Source organism: Pseudorca crassidens, chromosome 13 (assembly GCF_039906515.1).
Source record: "Pseudorca crassidens isolate mPseCra1 chromosome 13, mPseCra1.hap1, whole genome shotgun sequence".
NCBI classification, from domain to species: domain Eukaryota; kingdom Metazoa; phylum Chordata; class Mammalia; order Artiodactyla; family Delphinidae; genus Pseudorca; species Pseudorca crassidens.
The window spans coordinates 19,699,275-19,716,225 of record NC_090308.1 but is presented as its reverse complement, the minus strand read 5'-3'; the positions used below and the strand labels follow the sequence as shown (position 1 = coordinate 19,716,225).

Here is a 16,951-nt window from a genome sequence, read left to right as displayed (position 1 = left end):
ACATTTAGGGATTGCCATGAAGGACACGGGGAAAAATACTCCTCTATTTCTCAGAGATGTAGGCTCTCAAATACAATTCAGAATTCATATTGAAGCCACAGGAGCTAAGCGCCATGTGGAATATATGTCAGCAGTTGGCAACAACATAAAATTATGATGCCAGACATAGTTGTATTCCCCTTGGTGATTCTCTACTGTCATCTGTGAATGTGTCAGTCTTGCGAGGTTACATGCTACCGTATTTCTGAGAAGCGACGAGGGACATGTGTTGGAGATCCCTTTGGATCTGGTTTGTTTATCTTCTGTTTGTGTCACAATGTGAGAAATTCCTTAAAAGATTTTAAAACAGAGGTTTAACTAGAGGGAATGTTTATTTGAGGGATATGTTTATAACGTGTGCTGTAGGTATACTCGTGTAATATGTATAATGTGTTCCTGGAGAAAATATTTAACACAATTTTTCTTGTGTGTAGGAAATCAAATGAAGAGTTTAGGGATGCAGTGAGGCCTGAGATAAAACTTGGTAAAAAGAGAAGGAAATATAATCTTATGTGACTATCTAAATAAATTTGGTAATGACAAATTTAACTTCTCAGTAAAAAAAAAAATGGGGTTTTATCTTTTTCATTCTTTCTGCAAGTATTGGAGGAAAAAAACGTTCAATATCTATTTTTAAAAGATTTTCCTCTGACAGTCTATTTTGAAAACTGTCAAACCTACAGAAAATTTGCAAGAATAGTACAATCAACACCCATATATCATTTCTCAGATTCACCAATTGTTAACATTTTGCCACATTTGCTTTTTCCTTTGCAATCTCTCTCTGATTATTTGATGTTCCATTTTAATCTCAGTTGCAGATAATCATGAACCTTCAGTCCTCTAAGAACAAGAACTTTCTCTTATAAAACTACAATTATCAACTTAGTAAATTTAACATTGATTTTATGTTATTATCTAATTTATAGCACATATTAACATTTCCACATTAATCACAGTAATATCCTTTATGTTTTATCTTTAATCCAAGATCCACTTGGGGCTCATACATTAGTCTTAGTTGTCGTATTTACTATATCATTTAAGGCATTAGAATAAAACCATGCTCTTTGGAAATAATTCTATCTAATAGTACTTTTTTTAATCGACAAAGGAATAAGCATCCTTCCAAATCAAGAATGGCTGCTGGGTTTGCTTACTCTCCACATGAGCAGTGCCCCTTGCTGTGCTGTTTGCTCTGTCTAGATCTTTCTGACTCTGGCATTTTAAAAAGTACATATTTTGAGTTTTATTCTCATAGGACCATGCTTTCTCCTGAGATAAGGAAGGTAATACAAAAATCTAGGCCAGTGGCTGGCAAATCTGTTCTGTATAGGACCAGATGGTAAATATATTCGGCTTTGTGGGCCTAAAGTGGTCTCTGCTGCAACGGCTCAACTCTGTCACTGTGGCTTGAAAGTAGCCACAGATGATATGTAAATGAATGGGCGTGGTTGGTTTCCAATGAAACTATTTGCCACCACAGGCATTGGCCAGGATTTGGTCTATGTACGATAGTTTGCTGACCCTTTATCTAGGCTAATGTGATAATAGGTAGTAATAGTTAAAAAATTAGCCTTCTTGGGTAGCTTAATTTTACATTGGCTGCAGCATTCTGGAAACAGTCCTTTCCTGGGTAAAAAGATTTCTTCTGGACCTTGGAGAGTAAGTAGCCTGACTTCAAGAGATCCGCATACACCACTTTAAGAAATTATTAAACCTTAGTCTCTGAAAGTATTTTTCAATTGTGGATTCTCACTGCAAAAGAGAAATCAATCTTTATAATGACAGAGTGTTCAAAGATTTTCATGTAAATAAAAGAGCAAACAAAATTAGAAAATTCTATTGGGAACCTCAGACGCACTTTTTATAAGTGCTGTCTCGACCTGCTGGTATGAGCTTTAGGGACTGTAACTGCTTACTGGGAAGTAAGTTTTGTCAGGGTGGGACCTGGGGGTTAGTGAAACTCTAATTACCCCCCAATATGACCTCATACTCTGTCCACACTGGAGACTGGTCTGGCTGGCCTGCTCGGCTGCTCTCTTTCCACTTGCTTAAATACACATTGGTATAAACCGTGCATAAAGTGTATTGCCAGGTAATGAGGTCCAGAGCCTTCTGGTACTTTCAGAAGTTGAATGTCAATTTACTTCCCTTGTCCTTCTGTCCAGAACTTCTGAGTTTGATTGCGTGTACTAAATAGAAAAACAGTATGAAATCATTTTTTAAATATAATTTTTAATTGAAATTTAACAGTTATATAAAAATGCAAAAATCATAAGTTTACTACCTCGGTGAATTTTTTGAAGTAAATACACCCATGTAACCGCTACTCAGATCAATAAATAAAGCATCACAGATACCCAGAAGCCTCCCTCATCATCCCTGGATCCCCAGTAATCCTGTCCCCACCAGAAAAACCACAACTCTGACTTCATTCCATAAATTATATAATTGGAATTATACAGTATGTACTTTTTGGTGTCTGACTTCATTTACTTAATGCTGTATTGGTGATTCATTGTTGTATGGCAGTAATTTATTCATTATCATTGCTGTAGAACATTCCGTTATATGAATATTTCACATTTTATTTATTTATTCTGCTGTTGAAGGAAATGGAGTAGTTTCTAGATGTTGGCTGATACAACCAATGCTGCTATGAACCTGCTTGTTCTTGTCTCTTTGGTCTTTTGGAGCACATAGTATGAGAAAGTTGATTGCCAAGTCATATCTATATACATATATACACACACACACACACACACACACACATACACACATATACGTATATTTATTTATTCAGCTTTAATAGATATTGCCAGTTTTCCAAAGTAATTACCCCAGTTTCTACCTCCATTAACTGTATGAGAGTTCCAGCAGCCCTTTTGAAATTAGGTTGTCTACCTATAGGAGTTCTTACATATTTTCAGACACAAAGTCTTTTTTTTTTTTTTTTTGCGGTACGCGGGCCTCTCACTGCTGTGGCCTTTCCCGTTGCGGAGCACAGGCTCCGGACGCGAAGGCTCAGCAGCTATGGCTCACGGGCCCAGCTGCTCCGCGGCACGCGGGATCCTCCCGGACCGGGGCACAAACCGCTGTCCCCTGCATAGGCAGGCGGACTCTCAACCACTGCACCACCAGGGAAGCCCACAAAGTCTTTTTAGGGTGTACATGTTGCAAATACCTACTCCCTTTCTATGACTTGCCATTTCACCCTATTGATGATATCTTCTGATGAACAGAAGACCTTGATTTCAATAACAATCAACTTTCAATCTTTTCCTTCATAGTTAGTACTTTTTTGTGCTCTGTTTAAGAAAAATTTGCTTATCTCAAAATAAAAAGATATTCTTCTATGTTTATTTTCTAGAAATTTTATTGCTTTACCTTTCACATTTCATTCTTCAAGCCACTTGGAAACGACATTTTGTGTGATATGAGGTGGAGTTCAAAATTCCAATTTTACACTATGGACATCCAATTAACCTATACTATTTATTGTAAAGGCCATTCAACCCCCATTGCACTTTACTGTCAACTTTGTCACAAATGAATTTCCATATACGGTATTCAGTTCTGCTAAATTGGTTTATTTGTCTGTGTGATAAATAAATTACTACTTATATCGTCTGAACCTGGAATTTTCTTTGTTGGAATGTTTTAAATTAAGGGCTTTATGTGTATATGTTATAAGTATATATACTTCTTGTGTCAGTTTTGGTGTTTATGTTTTTCAAGGAATTTTATCTACATTTTCAAATGTATTGTCATAATAGTATGTTCTCATATTTTAATGTATATAAGATTTGTAATTATATTATTTATATATTATGTAATTATTATGTCATAATTATGTTACATACTTATATAATATAAATAATTATGTAATTATTACTAGTATTTATGATTTGTTGCTACTTTCTGATTTGTTTCTTAATCTTTCTTACTAGGGTTTACTAATTTTATTATTCTTTTAAAGGACAAACTCTAGGTTTGGTTAATTTTTTTTTATTATATTATACAGTTGTTTCTATTTCAGTTAACTCTGTTCTTATCCTTACTATTTTCTCCTACTTTCTTCAGAGTTAATTTGCCATTCCCTTCCTAACTGCTTGAGATGGATATTTATATAATTTTCAGATTTTCTTCTTTTCTAATATATGCATTTAAGGATATACGTTTTCCTCTAAGTATAGCTTTAGCTGCATCACATGAACTATGTTATGTCATATTTTTCATTATCATCCAGTTAACATATTGTCTAATATCCACTCTTGCCCCCTGTAGCTCAAAAATAAGTAAATACCTTGAGGAAAAATGTGGTGTAGAATGTTAAGCTCACTTCTTTGAGGTTATCTTTTCTTGAGGATCTTGATCTCTCAAGTCCTGAATGTTTATCTCTGAACTTCCGGCTGCCAAAAACTTCAATAACCAGTTTCTGCTCAGCCTGAGTGTTGTACTACTTATGGATCAGCAAATACTTAGGAAGGAAAATGGTGAATATTCACAATACAATGTACCTTCCTTCTTTCCAGGATCTTTTGCCCTCAGGTCCTGGCTGCCTTAGTTGTTCTCCCATTTTTTTCAAACAGCTGTTTTTCAAAATGTGTTATTCAGTTTTTATAGATCTTCTCAGTGGGAAAGCTGATCTGAACCAGATATTTTGTCATAGCAGAGGCACAAGTCTCCTCAACAAATAACTTTGGAGCTGGGAAAAACTTTAGAGATTCAGGTTTTGTAACTGGTCGAATGCTACAGATTACAAAGTGGCAGAGCCAGCACTAGAATCTGTAATTCTTGATTCCTTTAAAAGTACAAACGGCATGAGAATATGGCTCTGGGGCACAGATATACACACAAGGCAGCTGGGACTACTCATTCCTTTCCACAGTTTCAGATTTAGGGACAACCATTTTCATCCCATAAGATCTCCCAAATGCCCCAACTATATGAATCATAATTTTGAATACAAGGAAAAAATAGAGCCTCCAACTGTACCCAAACTGCCAAACTTCTGTTGACAGTTGATATTTTATAAAGCATTGTTCCTGCGTGTACCACATATTAGGAATTTTTCTAGAGCTAGAAATACAAAGATGAAAAACACAAGTTTTTCCTCAAGCAGCTCACAGACGAATATGGGAAAGAGGGAGACAAACAGTAAGAAAATTACGGTCATGGGGAATATACACAAGTACAATGGGAGCCCTGCTGAAGAAGCAAAGACATGCTTGGGGAGTCATGAAAGGCTTCACTAAAGACTGTTGAAAGAACTGTCTAGGCTCGAGAGATGGACCCGCTCCTTCCAACCGGGGTGGGGCTGGGCACATCAGCAAACAGAAATTTAGATAACTGTCGTGTACCTGTAGATGCTCCGCTTGACTAGAAAGGCAGTCTATCCAGTAGCAATCGCGAAACGCCAGTGGGCTCTACACTTACTTCCTTGCTCCTTATTCATTTTCTATCTTTCTTTTCTTTGTTCCTTGTTCTGCATCCTCTAAAAGCTTCCTGCCTTTGGCACCATTTTGCAGTTCTCTAAATCCTTGGGAATGAAGACTCCCCACTTCATGAAGTGTTAAGTTTGTTTGTATCACCTAAATTTTCTTTGATCATTTTCAACATGTCCTAACACATACACACATTATGCATATTTATGTATATACTCACATATACATAGATACTTGTGTATATGTTAAGTCTGCTGACTTGCACCCCCACCTGCACACACACAGGTACACAGACCGCACATTTTTAATAAGCTATGCATCCAGCTTTATGTACCTTCATGTTCTTTGTTCCAAATTATTCTCTTCTGTACAACCCAGGCTGGCAACCTTTTGACTTCTTGATTTGTCCCCTGCCTCAGTTCTGCATTCACCCCTCAGATCTGCTAGATATAAACTATCCATTCCAGCTCCCTCATCAGACATGAGTTGCAATTTATCTTCATATAACAGCCCTCTCAGATCTGCAGAAGTAGAAGGTACCACACACCCAGTGAGTGGTGTCCAAATGGCTCTGGATTTGCCCTGCAAGTTTCAGACATTTAAATCTCAGAAAGTTAAAACACATTCTGCCTCTACTGGAGAGTCTCAGTCCTGAAATTTTGGTAACCACCTGAAGGCCTTTGCACTCTCTCCATTTTCGTCTTTTCCTTTGAACCCTACAATATTTTTTGCATTCCCAGGGAAAACAGTGGGTAGCAAATGAATAAATGATTCTACCCCATCTGTTATAAAGAAATAGTCAAGGCATAGAGGTTTCTTCCTTCCTCTACTCTGCCCCTGTATCCACCACTTTCCCCTACCACTGGCAGAGCCAAGAGATTTTTCCTTCCCTGCTGCACAATTACAAGAGCAAAATGCCATGTAAAGTGAACACTGGGAAAACCCTAAGTGTGATACTTTTCATGGGTTGCATCATTGGGTTTCCATTTCTTTCTTGTATGTAGTTCTTGGAAATATAATGGAAGCTAGAACAAAAATATCATTAAAAAGTGTAAATAAATATTTTTTCTCTCAGCATTTATTAAATCACACTTATACCAGGAAACTACTAAAAACTAGAGATTCAAATATAAATAAGAAAAATCACCTGCATTTAAAGAAGCCCGATAAATACACAGATAATTCAAATAAATATGATAAGAATTATGGGATTATGGAGGGCAGCATAATTAATTTGGATATTTTGGAGAAAGAATATCAAGAACTGTTCAGTATTTGAACTGTGCCTTAGATTTATGATAGAAATTGCATGAAATTTCATACATGTAACTCATTTGTAAAATGAGGGCTACCTGTCATTTCCTTAAACTCAATAAATTTATATAACCTTTAAAAAACAGCAAAAACGGACTGAAGTACTCCTGAGAACGGATTGAAAAGGAGATTTTAAGGATGGAAGTAAATTCAAGTAGGCAGCCAAGGTGCCAGGACTCACATTTGTTACATTAAAGAGATTTGTTTACTGCCCTTCATGGCAAGGTAAGAAATATTGACTAGAGGAAGCTATTGAATAAGATGCTGGCCAAGGAGTTAGGTGGCATTCTATTCTCAGAGCTACAACAAATGTGCTTCCTGACCTTGGGTAAATATCTTAACTTCCTTTTGTTTTCAGAATCTCTCTGTTCCATCAACATTGGGATTATTTTCTTTATGGTAGCCATTACCATGGGCCTTTCTTCAAGTGCTCTCATTTCCTAACGAAAATGAAAAATACACGAATGCTTTTGCTCAGATGTATATACCAAGTTCAAGAGGCTCTAAGTCCAAATCTGTAAAATGAAAATAGTTCCACTAATTAGGATGACTAGTGCAATCAGTATCGATTCCAAAACTCCATGATGAAACCTGTGGAAATATCCACTTTTTTAATGATGAATTTAGATGTTTCTTGTTTTAACAGAGACAGTCTTCAAAGTGAACAAAACTTTAAAGAAAAGAGGAAAAGAATGGATAGTTATTGAATAGAGCATCACAGATGGGTATACACTAAAACCAAATGGAATATATAGGGGTTAGTTCTAGTGTACATAAAAGTCAGATGGAGTAGAGGAAAATATGGAACTGTGATGAAGCCTCAGTCACAGCCTTACCTCATCACACAGGGTGTCCGGAGCTGAAATGACCCATTAGAGTTGTCCTGTATTGGCCCAAGATGTTCTTGAGATATAAATATCCTTAGAGTACAGAGGTGAATTACCAGGCTGTCTTGGCTTGGGGCAAAAATTTTTGTGGCAAGTATTCTTTGGGTGGTTTCCTCACGATGCACCTTTTATATGATCATTTGCCCTCTGCATGTGGCCAATCTATCCTCATTCCTAAGTTTATCTACAATTAGAGCAATATGTTAACATTCTGAGCAGTAAAACCAGTTTCTTGTGAGTCTAGAGAAGTACTTGGGCTGCAAAAATTAAGTTTCTGTGGCTACATGTGGAGGACGACCCCAACACCATGTTGAAGAGGCCCTTATGGCCCTTGCTTGATCTGCACAGAAGCCTTCTTCACCCTGATCTAGCCCATGACTGGTGAGGCAAGATGTAATCTAGAACTCTTTCTTTAGCCATAACTATATTTAGGATCTATATGTACACCTGTACAGCTAATAGACCTAGGTCTATAACTATTAGTCTGTCTATCTATCTATCTATCTATCTATCTACCTACCTACCTATTTTCTTTTCTGAAACACTTGCATTAAAATTGACGGCAAAACTTAGCTGCCGATCAAGACGGCAAGGTATCTTGGAGCATGCCTTCTTTCTTTAGAAGGGGCCCAATCATCCTAGTCATATAATTACCAAGAGAATAGTCACTTACTAGTGTTGGAGAAGCTGGGATATGGGTGAAGTTATTCAACTGTAAATGCCTCAGACTGTATCATGAATTGTTCCTTATGTCTCACGAACTTCTCTCAGAGAGAAGGGGGGACAGTGAAGGACAGAGTGTAGAGTGAGGTGGTCCTCTCTCTCCCACTGGAAACCTTCAGAAGTCAGGCAAGGACCAAGAGCACGTCAAGGGTATCCAGAGAGTAACCACAGTTGGGGGAGGTGTGGTTTTTAAGCTGATGTAAATCTGCACGAGGTAAGAGCACAGCCTGAGTGATGACTGTTTGAGAGGTCAAGCGCCTGAGCACTGGGGAATGGAACAGACAGCTGGCAGAGGGGAGGCATGGCACAGTGACAGACTTAGGGAATCCCCAGGACACTGAGGTCTTCTGTCTTGTAGGTGAACGCATTCAAAGGACCGGACATGTGGATTTGCTCATTTTACTTCACACTCCTTTTACTGTGCCGTGATTTGCTCTGATGGGTTGGAGAGATGGACATGAAAACAGAACAAGAATCTTTTTCTTGCATATTGGTTATACATTGCTTGATTTGCTATATTTTAAGGAATGGCAGATGTGTTGAACAGAGTTATTGCCTCTATTTTTGAAAACAATGTGATCATTATTGTGTGGATAAGGGACTCTGTGTGCTGTCAAGGTGCTAAGGGCTTTGTAGAGCACAGCTTAAATGCTGAAGAGTAAGCATTAGTGTAAGAAAGCACAGCACCCTTCAGAGAATAAACGATAACGACTGATCCTCCCATTTTACAGGTGAGGAGATAAGCTTATAGGGGCTAAGCAGCTTGCCCTAGGTCTCACTTCTGGTTAGAGACAAATTCTGTTCTGCTTGATGCCAGACCTCAGGCTTTGAACCACTGTGCTCAAAAATTGTTCAATAAATGTAGCACAGAGGAAACACGTTCCCCAAAGTTGCTGTTAAAGACATTCAGGGGTTCTCTAAGGCAGGAATAGCCTCTCAATCTCACAAGCGTGTCTTCAGCCTTCTTCCTCATGTGTATTTTCATGGAGCCAGCAGGTAAGGACAGCACAAAGGAACAGAATCTATTTGAAAGCTCTCAAGAAATCTGCCGTCTGTCTTCTATTAATATTTATAGTTAATGCTGTTAAGGGGATCACTAATTAAAAATAATACCTTCTATTTATGTGGTTGTTTGCAATTTATAAAATGGTTTTGGGGACGTTATCTCTTCTTTCATCTGATTATGTTTCAGTCCTATGGGATTTATTACTTCAGCTTTATCTGCATAAGTCCAAATGTTGAGTGAAATGTTTGCAGAGGGAGAAGATGTGAAAATTGGTCATTCGGCCATGGCTGGATGCTCTGCATCTTGAGATACAACATTCATACGATTGATTGAATTTTTTCCCATTCTATCGGGATGTTTTGTTATAAGTCTCAATCTAAACTTTAAAAAAAGAAAAAAAAACTTAAAAATATGTTCAATATTTTTCATCTGTCAGGCTTCCCAGGTATTTCAAGTATATATTATTTACTGGCATCAGGAGTTAAACCAGGCTGTTGTGCAGTGCTGTTTCATTCAATCGCTTCTCTTTCTTTATCTATTCCTACCTGCCTTTTGAAAAATTCATTTATCCATCTTTCAAGATTCACACCAATATAAATAAACACACACACACCTAGCATCACAATATATAAAGTTTGGGTTAATGACATTCCATATGATTTATTGACAAATATTCACATAGAAATTATGAGCTCTGAATTATTAAAATTCAGGTCTCTGACATACTGTTGATTAATCAGAATATTATTCATTTTATCGTGCCATTAAGCATATATTGATTATATTTGTTTATTAGAATTGCAAAGTTAAGTGGCTGGAAATTAGATAAAGAATATATAGTCTGTCCCCCAATTTTCAACGAAATGTCTCTTAATCCATCTGTTCCCATCAACTGAAGTTTCTCAAAAATTAGTTATTTCTCTAATATCTTAGAAGGCCATTCATGAAAATCAAAGCATTTTACTTGAGTTGCCATGCAGTAAAGTATACCTGGATATACATGTTAGAAAAACACACATGTTTGATAAACTGTTAGCTTCCTTTATTATTGTCCTTACTTTGTGGTTAACATAAAGGTTATGACACCCTGTATGGATCTTTTTTCTCCTAATTCCCAGGAGAATTAGAGCTAAGTGTTGCCTTTATTCCCAACAAATACTATCCTTCATACTGACCTTGGACTAGGTTCTTTGATTAAGTATCCCTTCTTTGCTTAGTGTGTATTCTTCGTGTTATAAAAGCATGTGGTTAGAAATTTTTTACAAAGTTCTAGTATCTCAAGAGATACTGTCCCAGTTAATTCCTGATACATATACAGGCCCTAAATTTCCACAGTGATTGCGAAGTCCTTGATGAATCCTCTCTCCCCTTTTGAATGGAAGATCTATTCATCCCGGATGTTTCCCCGACAGGTGTGGTCATGGCTGCCATGATGGTCTCCACTAGAATCACTGGGGGTTGATCACACTATGCAGTCCTGTGTAGCTATTATCACAGTCTCTTCTTAGAGAACAAAGCACCTGCCTGAACACAAGAGTGGCACCTGATATTCCTGAAATAAGATACTGGTTCAAGAAATGCTCACTCAAAAAGATGGTCCAAATATTCGCTATTCAACCATTTTTGTGTACCCTGAAGTTTATCTCATGGTGTGCCAACTGTTTGTCCATATTGTATCACATCACGTCACATCTTCACATCACATCACATCGCATCACATCACATCACATCACATCACATCACATCACATTACATCACATCACATCACCTTTGGAGCTGCAGTGCTCTTCTGCGTTGTAGGTGAGTTCAGCCATTCACTGTATCTGAATTGCAACTGTAGAGCTAGTGTTCTTTCCGCCAGGTGCGATGAAGTTGGGTATTTCTTCTTCAAAGATCTCTGCCCTCATTACTTGGAGGTTGATGTGAGGTCTTGCTTGTGCCCCATTCTCCCAATATCAGGCACCAAAAAGCCATTGATATTATTACCTAAGACTTTCGTGAGCAGTAACAGCACAAAGCCTGTCCCAATTTTAGCTGAATATTGAACAATCTCGTAAGGGTACACACCTGGCAAACAGTGTACTCAGTATTCCTAAGAGTGAACAGTGGGAAGAGGAGGCTTCTTGAAATCAGTCCAGCCAAGAGAGAACAGAGAGGTCAGATTTAGGCTGGAAGGACCTGTCCTAGAAGTCTTCTTGATAGTTCATATTATCTGAAGGCATGGGTATTTGAAAATAATGTCTGGCCATTAATTCTAGCAAACAAGTAAAAGGGTTTTCTTGAGGTATGAAAATTCCCAGTCTGGGAAACAAGAAGCCAAATTTCCATTCCTGTTTTGTTTTGTTTTGTTTTCTAACACCGTATCATCACAGTTAGTGTAACTATAACTTCAAGTTATTACAGTATTGAAGATCAAGACTTTTGATTGTCTATAAGGAAATTACATTTTGAATGGAAAAACGGGAAAACATACAACAGAAAGCAAAATTTGTATACCATGCTGGGATCTTAGAAATAACCCACAGAGAAAATAATTGGTCTATAGAGATGCTTTGAAGTATGTCAAAGATTTTTTTTTTTAATTGAAAGTTAAGAACTCTCTCCTAACAAAGATTACAAAGCAAACATTATTACTGGGCCAACAATTCTGAAAAATTCAGAAGTCTGAATTGACGTAGTATCATTGCCAAGAGTTCCTAATTTTAAAGAATTTCACTGCAAGCCTGAGTTTGCTAGTTATTTCACTAGCCAATTAAAGAAAACCAGCAATTAGGAAGATATTATGAATAAAATCAATATAAGCAATTGTAAAATAAGAAAAGGAAGGGAAAAATGGAATGATTTTAAAATTTACATGACGACCCATAAAGGATACATTTGCTACTATCAGTAGAACACGAAACATATTTTTCTTTTGCTGATTGCAGAAGTTCAGCTTTACAAAACCTGCCACTTTATTTTCTTTTTTATACATTTTCACTTGCTAGTATTGAATGAAACCTGTCTCTTTAATGTTGTTGTTTCAGTCTCATTAATTCTATGTTATAGGATTAACAGTTTTTACAATACCAAATATAGGCCCAGAAATGAGCAGGCAAAAGCAAGCCAGGCAGAAATGAGCAGCTTGGAATTTATTGTCTGTCTCCTCTGTGATGCAGGTGAATATATTTTTGTTTTGTTTTTTTCCAAGGTCATCCTTAAATATTTTCCTTATTTAATCTTGGCTTTTGCAAATTCTTTTGCACTCACTATCTAACACTAAAGTGGGGTGGTGGTGGAATATAGCTAGTGGAATCCAACAGATCTGGGTTCATACTCCAGCTCTGCCACTAAGAGTCAGTCTAGATAAATCCTTTAATGCTCAGAGGCCCAGCATCCTCATCTGTTCGATTGGATAGTAATGCCTTGTTGGTACCAGTGATGTGGAGTTGAGTTGACGTTCTCAGCGCACCTGGCTTTAGTGCCTCGCGCAGAGTCGATGCCCATTAATAGTAGCCTGTGGCAGGACAAGGGGAAACAGATTATTTCCCCTGACACATTTACCTGGTTTCTTCTTTCTAACCAGTCCCTTCTTGCCCTGGTCTCTATTTTTAAATGAACACTTCTGTATAGGGAGGTACTTGTACTTGGTTAGTGAACAAATGGATAAATGAAAATGTTCCAGCTATGACATTAGCTGGAGTTCTCAGTGAACCCCCTTCTCAAATTCTTTGTCTCTAGCTTTCTGTTTCCCTCTAGCCACCTTCTGCATTTGGAAAAATATCAAACATATATTCTTATACGGGTCACTCATTCCTAAATTATTTATGCATATTTCATATGAGTGCTTAAAAATGTCTTTTTTAAGGCCTTAACTGTTTTGAAAATAGCTACTAATCCTCAAGGATTCTTTGATTATGTCAGTGTCTTTTAGCAGTGAGATAATAAATGTAAAATGCCCAGGAGAGCATGATACAGGATAGAAACTCAGGTGAAATTGAGTTAAGGTCCTTTCTCAATGTTGTCACTTTTACTTTACATAGTAGTTATTATTCTATAATATATTTTTGGCTTAATCTCCTTTAATAGATTGTGAGTTCATCTAGGGCAGATTCTTTGCATTTAAAGAAACCAACCCACAGTTCAGCTCATAATAGGCTTTCAGTACAAATTTGTTGAATGAATAGTTTGCCAATGTTTTTTTTTTTAATTTATTTACTTTATTTATTTATGGCTGTGCTGGGTCTTTGTTGCTGTGCGCGGGCTTTCTCTAGTTGTGGCAAGCGGGGGCTACTCTTCGTTGTGGTGCATGGGCTTCTCATTGTGGTGGCTTCTCTTGCTGCAGAGCACAGGCTGTAGGCGCGTGGGCTTCAGTAGTTGTGGCTCACAGGCTTCAGTAGTTGTGGCTCGCGGGCTCTAGAACGCAGGCTCAGTAGTTGTGGCGCACAGGCTTAGTTGCTCTGCAGCATGTGGAATCTTCCCAGACCAGGGCTTGAACCCATGTCCCCTGCATTGGCAGGTGGATTCTTAACCACTGCGCCACCAGGGAAGCCCCTGCCAATGTTTTTTGTTTTTTGTTTCCTGCCAATGTTTTAATTAAAGTTTCTTTACTAATTTTACTAAGAAACTTTTTACAATAAATGAAATTTAATTTTATAATGAATAAAATCACCCTGACTCTTATCATATTTTAACCTAAGATCTGGAACAGTTGGCCGTTCAAATTAAACTGATGAATCCCACTCATATAAAAAGGTGAAATAAGGCATTCATTCTAAGCCTAAAATGCTTCACATAAACAAAGTAAGAAAGTGGTCATCTCACCATGCCAGCCTGAAAGAAATCTCATTTACTGTCGCTTTAGTCCGGTGCAAAGCCTTAGGACCAAAGATTGGCAGCATTCCTTCTACGGAGGTCACTGCCTGTGAAGGAAGCATGTCCACTGAGCTACTCTGGTGATGCCAGGGAGTGAAGACGGGAAAGTCAGCAATTCCCGAGTGAACTAGTTAAGAGAACTTAGGTAGAAAATTAGGTTAGAGAATCCCTAGTGACCTGAAGTAAACCAGACAGAGTTAGGAGACCCCACCTGCTTGGCAAGGAAGCAGAGCCTCTGCCTTCTTACTCAGATCCATGGTCCTCAACACGTAGAGTCCCTGTGTAGGAAATCAAATTTTGAGCGAATGCATCAAGTTTTATAACATTGGAGCCAATTATTAACTGGCAACAGTGCCCCCTGCCAACTAAATGAACAAACAGGTTGTTCTCGGGCGTCCCTTCCCTACTTACAATGCCATGTCACATATTAAAGTGTATTTAAGTGAAACTTATTTTAGAATGAATTTAAGGACTCTGCAAAGAGGCTATTTCTGTGGTAACAGGCAGATGAACGATTCTAAGAGTGCTTTACAGATTTGTTTCCTTGCCTACAGTAAGTTTGTTTAATGACAGTTCCTGATGAACCCATGTAAAAACCACTTCCTGGCTGTGTGGGAATCACTCTCTGTAATGAAGACAATGTTTTCTTTCCTTCTGATTTTACGTATTGCAAACACAATACTGTCACAACAGAAAAAAGATGCTCTCCAGTTTACCTTTGTGATACATCTATATTTGGGTTTTCAAAAGGTTGTAATGTGAGTTTTGTGGGTAACCTAAAGCACCAATTGTTGGAAGTGATTAATCATTTCCATGGAAGAAGGAGTGAGCTGAGAAATGTTTCAGAGGAGAGCCGTGAAGAAGTAGCTTCCGTCTTTCACTTTGTGAAGGTGCATTAACATCTTTGTTTCCTGATGGGCAAGAAAGTTTATCAAGTATAAAACTAAACTTTTAAAATGTTTAGGCAGTAACCTGATATTTGTGAATGTCCATGCCAAGAAAGACTGTGTTCTTCCCACAAACATTTATTAAGCATCTGCTGTGTTCTAAGCATTTTAGTCCCCGTGAACGCATACCCTTGTGGTTATGCAAACAGATACAGACAGTGACCTACAGTGCTGGCAATAAAAGAGGTACATACAAGATGCAATGAAATCACAGAGAAATTAGCACTGAAGTTTGCCCAGAGTAATCAGAAAAGATGTCACTGGACTTTTTGACTCAGTGCTTTTTTCCTATGACATCTTAACAGCTTAGATGGACCTGAACTCATATGTGTTCTGTCACCACCAAAGCCATCTCCCCACATCTACCCCACTCCACCCTTCCTACATCCAACACCTGGACCAGTTCTGTGTGAGGCATCGGGGTGAATTTCTCCTCTTGCCCTTTCTTTTCTCGGCCTCAGCAGCCCTCATCGTCAGAGTGACTAGATACTAACACTCCGATTAGTTTTTGGGTCTAAAATGAAGGGCCAAAGAGGTCACTAAGTCTGCTTTTAGTGAAGGCCACAGGCCAGAGACAGTCAGTAAGTATTTCTAGTTCCTCTGTGGTCTAGCCCAGACCCTAGCCATCTGAAACCAAACTATTTTATTCATTCATTCAAGAGATATTTATTGAGCTTTACCAGCACTAGGCTCTATTCTAGGAGCTGAGGATAAAGTAGTAAAAACTAACAGAGAAAGTTTTCACCTTTATAGGAAATTGAGGTGGAGAGAGGTGAATTCATTTGCTGAAGGCCAAATTGAAAGTCACTGGCAAAATCTAGCTTAGCCCTCAGTTCTCTTAACTCCCAGAAATCATGGAGGTATTTTGCTACTGTTACAGTTTTATATGTTGACCTCAAATGCTCAGGATTCTGAATGTGTGTGTGTGTGTGTGTGTGTGTGCGTGTGTGAGAGGGAGAGAGAGAGAGAGAGAGAGAGGGAGAGGGAGAGAGAGAAGGAGGGAGGGAGGGAGAGAGAGAGGGAGAGAGAGAAGAGAGACCACACAGCATGCCAGATCCTGCCAGCACCTTCAGCTCAGTCAGCCTGGCGCTTACCATGACCACATAGATGACACAGTCCACATCCTCAATAATGTTATTCTCTTTAGGTAGATTTTAGATAGTGCCCTAAGCATGGTAAGTCTTCAATAAATATTTATAGAATGAATGAATGAGCACATGAAATGTGAAGTGCCTGGTGAACAATTTACTACATTAATTGTGCAGAAACACAGTAAAATAAACAACTCACAAATGGAAAAGAATCCCAGAATGAAAATGATCTGAGAAAGTCAACCCTCTAATTTGAAAATGTTCTGCTTCCAGAACAGGCTCCCTTCTAGTTTCTCCACGTACGGTCAGTTATTGAATTGGTTTGGCATAAATTGATATTGTTCTCAAACCCATTTTCAAATTTAGCTATAGGGTTTCTGAAAGGCTGCCAGGGGTCACTTTGCACAGCAAATGCACTCTTACCCGCAAATGCCTGAACTGTTACACAGCAGGTGACATAATCACTTCAGCTGTTCAGTAATCAGTGTGACTTACTCTCTGCCATCAGGGCTGATTGGGAAAGTGGTCGAAATGGCCAGAGCACACACATATGTTCAGCCCAAGTTTGCGTATATTTTCCCTCTCCACCTGCCTCTCAAAGCTTCTTTGTTATTAATAATTGGCCTTTATTATAACCTGA

General features: G+C 38.2%; 1 long non-coding RNA gene across 1 annotated transcript in view; it reads left to right on the top strand.

The window, feature by feature from the left end:
• LOC137204946 (uncharacterized) overlaps positions 1 to 16,951 on the top strand; it is a 403,669-nt gene that overhangs the window by 194,676 nt on the left and 192,042 nt on the right. The window lies entirely within an intron of this gene.